Below are 8,132 nucleotides of genomic sequence, written 5' to 3'. Positions count from 1 at the left end.
CGACAAGGGTGAAACTTCTTCTCAAAAAAAAAAAAAAAAAAAAAAAAAAAGAACCCATTCCCCTACAACATATTTTGTCTTTCTATTAATAAACTTTGCACATACAAAATGGAGTGTGTGTGTGTGTGTGTGTGTGTTTCTACTAAAAGGGGAGAAAAGCTTGTCACATATTTTTTGAAAGCTGAATTAAAGCAATAATTCTTCACTAATTCTCAATTTCTGTGATGTCTTACAGTCATTAATGACATTAAAGACCTCTAATAGTCTTTAAGATTTGCAAAAAATTGTATAATAAGATGCATCTGAAGTTCAGGAAATGTGGCTCTTCTTACACTGATCTATACCAAAGAAACAAACAAACAAACCTCCCCCCCCAAAAACAAACAAAACCCCACAAAAACAAAACCTAAACAAAATGAAGCATAGATAAACAATAGAAGCCTCTGTTGTGTACCCATTGAAATATTCCTGCAATGAAAAGAGCACCCATGGAGGCCAGTTAGAGTCTTTGTTTTAAATTTCCTTTGAAAAAAGAATCTTAAATGAAGAACTAATTTGGTCATGAAGACAGAGCAATTTAATATGGTAAAGTGGTTTAACCTTTATAAGAAAAGTTAATGATTTAAGAATATGTAATATGTGTGTAATTTCAAAATCTAACAGTCAATTCTCAGTCTTGTAGATTTTAACAAGATTGGAGAAATAACTTATTTCGTCAGTCAATAATGTACATACAACAAGGATATTCTTCTGTGCCAAATACTATGTTGTCTTGGCATCATTTTTTTACTCAACAATCATTTGATTTGAGGTATTAGCCCCATTTTACATATGAAAACAATTGGTTTAATTGGCAAGGCAGTTTTTACAAGATTACCTAGAAGACTCAAAACAAGGAAAGTTTCGGTTCAAATTCTACATTTAAATAAGCATTTTACATTGGCCTTTGGACAATGATTACATGTAACCAAGCTCTTCTATTAAACAATAATATTTATAATTTGTTTGGCTCTGGATTTTTTATAAATCATTTGCATATTTCATTTTATCAGAGAAAATGATTAGATTCATTTTAAAAATAAAGACATTTGCTGAAGTAGATGAGTGGGATTTTACAATTCCAAGACACAGTTCTATTTAATTAGTTTGTCAATCAGAATATCTGGTCTAACTTCGTTAACAAATTATTCAAATTTTATTCTCAACACAAGACTCAAGCTCAGTCTTATTTCAAGTAGAAAAATCAACTGAGGTAAAGAAAAGGAGCTTTGAGATTGCTTTAATGCCTCTACTTTAAAGAGATTTAATATTGAATAGCAATTTCACATATTAACAACCAAAAGCAAGGGTTGACCAATAGAAATGGACAATTTCATTAAAAAAACAAGTAAACAATAAATATTTTCCTTATCCCAACTGGAACCTGTGTCTAAAATCAAGATATCTTTGGGTAGCTTGTTGTTTTCTCTCCATAATTTCAAATTCAAACTTCTATACACAAAAATAAAAATTTCACATATAAAGAAAATATTAAAATAATATGAATATTAGTAGAAAACGTTTAAGAGAATTGAGATATGTCAGCCAGGTATATGCATTGCATGATGCTGAGGTTTGGGGTATGGATGGTCCCATTATCCAGGTAGTGAGCATAGTACCAAGTAGGTAGCTTTTTAGCCCATTCCTAAACCCCCGACAGCACTCTCCAGTGTCTATTTTTTCCATCTTTATGTGTATTCAATATTTGGCTCCCAATTACAGGTGAGAACATATGGTATTTGGTTTTCTGTTCCTATGTTAATTCACTTAGAATAATGACCTCCAGCTGCATTCATGGCGCTGCAAAGGACAGGTTATTGTTTTTTATGGTTGCATAGTATTCTATGGTGTATATGTACCATATTTTCTTTATCCAATTCACTGTGGATGGGCACCCAGGTTGATTCTGTATCTTTGCTATTGTGTATAGTGCTGCAATGAACATACAAATGCATGTGTCGTTTTGATAGAGCAATTTATTATCCTTAGGGTATATAACCAGTAATGAGAATGCTGGGTCAAAAGAGAGTGGTTAACATGTCAAAGTGGGCAAGGGCCTAATCAGAATTTTCATTATGTAAATGACTAATACTTCTGGTGTACTGAATATAATGATAAACTGCTGATGAACTGTTCTTTGTCAAGCAGCAGGATATAACTTTAGTGTTATAAAAAACATTTGCAGAAAGAATGAATATCTTTACGGAAGTCAACCATCTGCTCATGCCCGCAACTCTGATTGTTCAATGTGTTATCTGAGATTGAAGAAACAGACTTCCCCTCTGTTCCCTGAGATTCCCCCTCCTTTACTCACTAGCTATATAAAATTCGCCACTTTCGTTTTTTAAAGATAATTCGAGAGATCTTGTTTTTCCACCTTCTCAGCTTGACCAAATAGAATAAATTTTTGTCTAACTCTAAGCACCTGTGTGTCACTGTCTGGCATCAACTGCACATAGGTACCCTAGTTTGAATTTGGGGTTCTGTAGAATTATTCCAAACAGAATTGAACAAAGCAAGATTGGTCTCCAAGTGAATATTGGAGTATTGGTATTTTCAGTATTCCTATGTTTCTGACTTCAAACCCAGCACTGCTTCCAGGAACACCAAGTAAAATTTTTGACTACCAAAAAAAAAAAAGTACAAAAATAAAAATACGCATTCAGCTTTTCTAAGGAAAAATGACTAGAATATATTCTACTTTTTCAGTTTTCTTTTATAACCAAATTTGTAATTACTATATTCATTGAAAATGAATTGATATTGATAAAATATGTTTTATTAATATTTTATTAAATTCCAGAATATGAGCCACAAAACATTCAATGTATTGCCCCTCTATATACTTGGGATTCAATTCTAGGATATTATATATTTAATGTTCACTGTACATGGTCAAGGATAATTTTAAGGATATCTAATAAGTGAGGAAGATTATCAGTTAAATATTCTCTTTGAATGTAATATTCAATAACTTCACTGAGACAGGATTTTTTAGTTCTAAGGACCTGAGACAAAAGTATACCTAATACTTAAACATACAAAATATATGTCCAAATTATATCTATTATAAATATAAATATGAATATAAGCATCGTATTTAACATTTAATATACTTATATTTATAATATGACATATTTAATAGATTATCAAAGATAAATACATTCATCTTTAGATTTATAATTTAATGTTTATAAACTATATAGCTCTGTGTTATATAATTACATTCACAGTACCTATATATTCATATAATTATATTTGCAATAGAGCAGCTCCAGGCAGAAAGCATCTTTAACCCAGGTTGAAATAAAAAACACTGGGAATCAAAGTGTGCTGGGATAAAATTGAAAGTAACAGGACACAATAAATATTTTCAGAGGAAGTCAGTTTATGATTGAAAAGAAAGATTAATTTTCTTTAATTTTTGCTTTAGAATAAGGCAAAACATAGATATTATTTTTGCTAGCTTCCCTGTTTTACCATTAGAAACCTGTAGTCTGAGAGACTCTGTCAAGGTCACACAGATCATGTCAGACATAAAAACTGAACTCAGGTCTTCTGATTCCTTGGTTTGGTGTACTAGTGTACTGTCTTGCTGCCTGTTATTGAGAGATTAATGAAGTTCTTTACTAAGCTTTCTGAAAATGAAATGCGCAAGTTAATAAAAAAACTTAAATGAGATGAAATGCTGGGGTAGCCAAATTACCTATCAAATATCTGGAATCATTTTTTTGAAAATACTTAACATTTAAAAGTTAGCTGTCCAGGGAAGTCTGCGTGATAGCCCATTTCACCTGTACAAGAATGATATTTTAACATGTATCTTTCCTTTGGTGTCTACCTACTTTTGCCTATGTTGTTTCTCATAAGAGAAGATGAATTGAAGATTGTTAAGTAGACCATAAAGTTACTGAATTTTGCAATTTTGAAAAAAATTATAAAATTACTATGTGAGTGTGGAAGATGTAAAAGAAGCATTCCGTTAAACATGGCTCTATGCTTCCTTCCAAGTTTTTGTATAAATAGGTAGGACTTTTAGCAATAAAAAAGAAAATTAAGCTTTACTAAAGCCTTTTTTTTCTTTTGGAGATGGAGTTTTGCTCTTGTTGCCCAGGCTGGAATGCAATGGCATAATCTCAGCTCGCTGCAACCTCCACCTCCCGGGTTCAGCCTCAGCCTCCCGAGTAGCTGGGATTACAGGCATCTGCCACCATGCCCAGCTAATTTTTTTGTATTTTTAGTAGAGATGGGGCTTCACCATGTTGGCCAGGCTGGTCTCAAACTCCTGACCTCAGGTACTCCACTCGCCTCAGCCCCGAAAGTGCTGGGATTACAGGCAGGAGCCACCGTGCCTGGCCTACTAAAGCCTTTTAATGGTTTCTCCAAACATTTTATTTTGAAATATTTCAAAATAATTTTTAAAAAATGGAAAGATGTGTACAACAAATTCATGAAAGATCTTCATCTATTGTCTTAAATTGTTAAAGATTTTCCTCATTTGGGAAGCATTTGTTTTTCATGAGCCCTATTATTGAGATGTGTAAATACAGAGTCCTTGGAGAATGTGAACAAAATTCACATCAGCACAAATAAATGATGATGATCTGTCTACATCTGAGGAGCCTTCAACCAAAATGAAAACTGATCCACAACCTAGTGTACTGAAAACTACAGCTGTGTAGACAAGGAAAGAAGATGGAACAAAAAATGTATGTGTTAACTTGGCAGCTCCAGCTGTGCTAGGTGACATCTGATCCACACATCTGTCTGCAGCCCATTGAGCAGGCTCATGGAAACTCCAAAATGATGTTAATTATTTCAAAAAAAGCAGCAGATGTTGAGTGTGCATCTAAATTGGAACAATCCTCACGAAGTTTCATTTAACTTCACAGGCCAGCATTTACAAGATTTTTCTCCTAATTGGCAATCACTTGACAATGAGGCTGAGTAGCTCAAGCTGAAAATTTCCTGGGATTCAGTATTCAAGATTGCCTACAGATTGTGGGGAATTGCTGAAGGAGAAAGTAACAAAGCATACTGCATTTTTAGTATATCACAGCATCAAGCGCTTTCTGGTATATCGTTCAAAAATCTAAAATAATTAGATCCTTTAGATTCTTTTTAGAATAATAAAAGTCAATTTTTAATAATTTATAACATATCCAAATATCACTTGACAATTAAAATCTGTGCTCTCTCAGAGATTTATGTTTTCTCTCTGGAGGGATTATAAATTCAATGCCTTAGAAAAATTTATGAATAAAACAAATTATGTATAAGAAAAATAACAGAAGTGTAATTTATGGAAACTTTTTATTTATTATAGCATAAAAGAATATAGAATGTACTTCCATAATATTAAAGACCATAGTAATTACTAAGAATGTATTTAGATTTCTAATAAGATTTTCTGTAGGTGCCTCACGGACATATGATTTCAATTCAGATCTTAATTTAAACAGTACAATTTCATGTCCCTCATAAACTTAAATAAACGGAAGTCTTTGTTGGAAACTGAGTAAAAATAATAAAGTTTGGAAACAACTTGTATCAAAGAGCATAGTAAAACATGTACTAAATAGAACTGGGGACCTTGCTTAATTGATTATTCCTGGTTGAGGATTTCAGTAAAAACTATTTCAGAAACAATTTATACACTTCACACAGAACGTGAGTGAACATTCTGATATAAAAAAGCCACTCCAGAGCAGTGGTTCCTAATACAGTGTCCTTGAATAAAAATCAGGAGATCCATGGATTTGAATAAAAACATGTTATATCTTCATTTTACTTACCTCTAATTAATATTAGTATTTCCTACCATTATAGATAGAGCAAAGCCAACAGTTGCATTAGCAGCACTTATGATTTTATTCCTAACAGAAATCAGGGAAATGTTCATATAAAATGTGATTGTTACAGTAGAAATCTCAAAATGTATTTTATATATTAATGACTTTAAAATGACTACAGTTATTATACTTATTGCTGTATCTTATCATTTAAAATATTTTGATAACTTTAGTTCAATATATTTGATCATAAAAACTATTTATATAAGCCGGGCATGGTGGCTCACGCCTGTAATCCCAGCACTTTGGGAGGCTGAGGCAGGTGGATCACGAGGTCAGGAGATTGAGACCATCCTGGCTAACAGGGTGAAACCCCCTCTCTACTAAAAATACAAAAAATTAGCCGGGCGTGGTGGTGAGTGCCTGTAGTCCCAGCTACTCAGGAGGCTGAGGCAGGAAACTGGTGTGAACCCGGGAGGCGGAGCTTTCAGTGAGCCAAATCATGCCATTGCACTCTAGCCTAGGCTACAGAGCAAGACTCTGTCTCAAAACAAACAAAAAACAAAAAATAAACAAAAAAAACTATATAAAATGCTTCATGAATTTTCATGTTATCCTTGTTCAGGAGCCATGTCCATGTTAATCTTCTATCATACCAATTTTAGTATATGTGCTGCTGAAGCAAGTATTGATGCCATTTTTAATATTATATATTATATTTGTTCATTGATATTCTGAGAAACATCAATATATTTTATCAAACTGACAAAGTGGTCTATAGCACAATACAATTTTGAGATCCCCAGCTCCACTACAGAACTTTCCTCTTTCTCTCATACTCCAAATTTGATCAAATTTGATACCAACTTGACTTGTCCTCTCTACTTTCAGAGTGTATCTCAAATCCATCAACTTCAACTACTTTTAATCATTTCCATTACTACTCTCTTAGATCAAACACTTGTATTAGCACTACTACAATAGCATTTTTATCAATCTTCTTGCTTCCATCCTTGATTTCTATAGCAATGTAATCTCAACTGGGGGTGATTGTGACCCTCTACTTGCCAAGGACATTTAACACATCTGTAGATTTTTTTGGTTGTCAAATGTACTGGGGTGCTACTACTATCAATTAAGCAAAGGCTAGAGATACTGTTAAACACGATACAATGCATGAAACCTACCTACACAACAAAAATTTACCTGGTCAAATGTCAGTAGTGCCTAACTTGAGGAATCCTGCTCTATAGTCTTCTCCACATAATTATCATAGTAATATTCTTTAAAAAAAAAAAAACCCAAAACCAAAAAATGAAATGCAAGGCCAATCAGGTTCCATCCTTTCATAAACCCCTTTCCACAGATTCCCTTAACTTTTAGAAGAAAATCCATTACTCTCTCCTGTGTCCTGCAAAGTCTTGCCTGTCCTAGCCCCTGATTATGTCTGTGAATTTCTCTCCTCACTCACTCTGATCCAGCTACACTAGCCTTCCTTCTGATTTTAAGAGATCCCGTGCTTTTTCTTCACTTAGAGACATTTGATACCTAAATTATAGAATTTAAAATATTCTACTTCCAGATTTTTTTTGGGTTACTCATTTCTTTTGGGTATCAACAGTCACCCCTCCTAAAATAATAGCTCAGGAAGACCTAGGAAACCTAGAATGCTGTTGTAGTCCAGACAGTTCTTCTGTGAACACATTCAATCCAGGATCATCTTAATCCACTTTCAGAGACTGAGACTATTTGAAGCTGAGCTGCTGACCCTAAGAGGGTCCAACTGGTTCATGCTTCCTCCTAAAGTGTGACCTATTAGAAGTCCAATCTAGGGTAAGGATAGTCCATTAGGCTTTTCTACTAGGATCACATGGCCTAGTATGGCTGGAAAAAGCCCGGTTTAATCTTTTAAACCTCTCAGCTGTCCTATCTCTAACTTAATATACCAAGAGATATTATACTCTCACTTAACTCTACAAGTGATATAGTTTGGATATATGTCCCCACCCAAATCTCACGTTAAATTGCAATCCCCAGTATTAGAAGTGAGGCCTAGTGGGAGGTGATTAAATCATGGGTGTCAATTCCTCATTAATGGTTTAGTACCATTCACTTGGTGCTGTCTTCACCATAGTGAGTGACTTGTCATGAGATCTGGCTGTTTAAAACTATGTAGCACATCACTCTATCTTACTACTGCTTTCTCTATATGATGTGCCTATTTCTACTTTGCCTTCAGCCATGATGGTAAGCTTCCTAAGTCTTCCCCAAAAGTATATACTGACATTATGCCTCACAGCC

At 33.8% G+C, this 8,132-nt stretch overlaps 1 non-coding gene across 1 annotated transcript; it reads right to left on the bottom strand.

The window, feature by feature from the left end:
* Positions 1 to 6,411: 6,411 nt before the first annotated feature.
* LOC115830521 lies at positions 6,412 to 6,516 on the bottom strand. The gene has a single exon (XR_004026072.1). It is a non-coding gene; the product is annotated as a U6 spliceosomal RNA (small nuclear RNA).
* Positions 6,517 to 8,132: the final 1,616 nt, after the last annotated feature.

The sequence above is a fragment of the Nomascus leucogenys genome, chromosome 15, assembly GCF_006542625.1.
Source record: "Nomascus leucogenys isolate Asia chromosome 15, Asia_NLE_v1, whole genome shotgun sequence".
Lineage (NCBI taxonomy): Eukaryota > Metazoa > Chordata > Mammalia > Primates > Hylobatidae > Nomascus > Nomascus leucogenys.
The sequence above is the reverse complement of the archived record's forward strand: the minus strand, read 5'-3'. Positions and strand labels throughout refer to the sequence as shown.